Source organism: Puntigrus tetrazona, chromosome 3 (assembly GCF_018831695.1).
Source record: "Puntigrus tetrazona isolate hp1 chromosome 3, ASM1883169v1, whole genome shotgun sequence".
Classification (NCBI taxonomy): domain Eukaryota; kingdom Metazoa; phylum Chordata; class Actinopteri; order Cypriniformes; family Cyprinidae; genus Puntigrus; species Puntigrus tetrazona.
The window spans coordinates 1,436,475-1,436,772 of record NC_056701.1 but is presented as its reverse complement, the minus strand read 5'-3'; the positions used below and the strand labels follow the sequence as shown (position 1 = coordinate 1,436,772).

At 48.3% G+C, this 298-nt stretch overlaps 1 pseudogene; it reads left to right on the top strand.

Annotated features, from left to right (window-relative positions):
* Nucleotides 1–298, top strand: part of LOC122330645 — a 10,094-nt pseudogene that overhangs the window by 8,656 nt on the left and 1,140 nt on the right.

Genomic DNA, 298 nt, shown 5'->3' with positions numbered 1-298 from the left:
ACGCATGAACATCCACTCCACACGGCTCAGACGTACTGCTGTGAGAGATTACAAGCGCTTTGAGCGCGTCTCGGACACCTCTGCAAAACTGCATGAGAGGATCCACACCGAAGAGAAAGCTTATAAGTGTTCACACTGCGACAAGAGAATGAGTCATTTATCAAATATGAAAAGACACGAGAGGATCCACACCGGAGAGAATCCATATAAGTGTTCACACTGCAGCAAGAGGTTCAAAAGGCCAGGAGACCTGCAAAGACACGAGAGGATCCACACCGGAGAGAAAGCTTACAAGTGC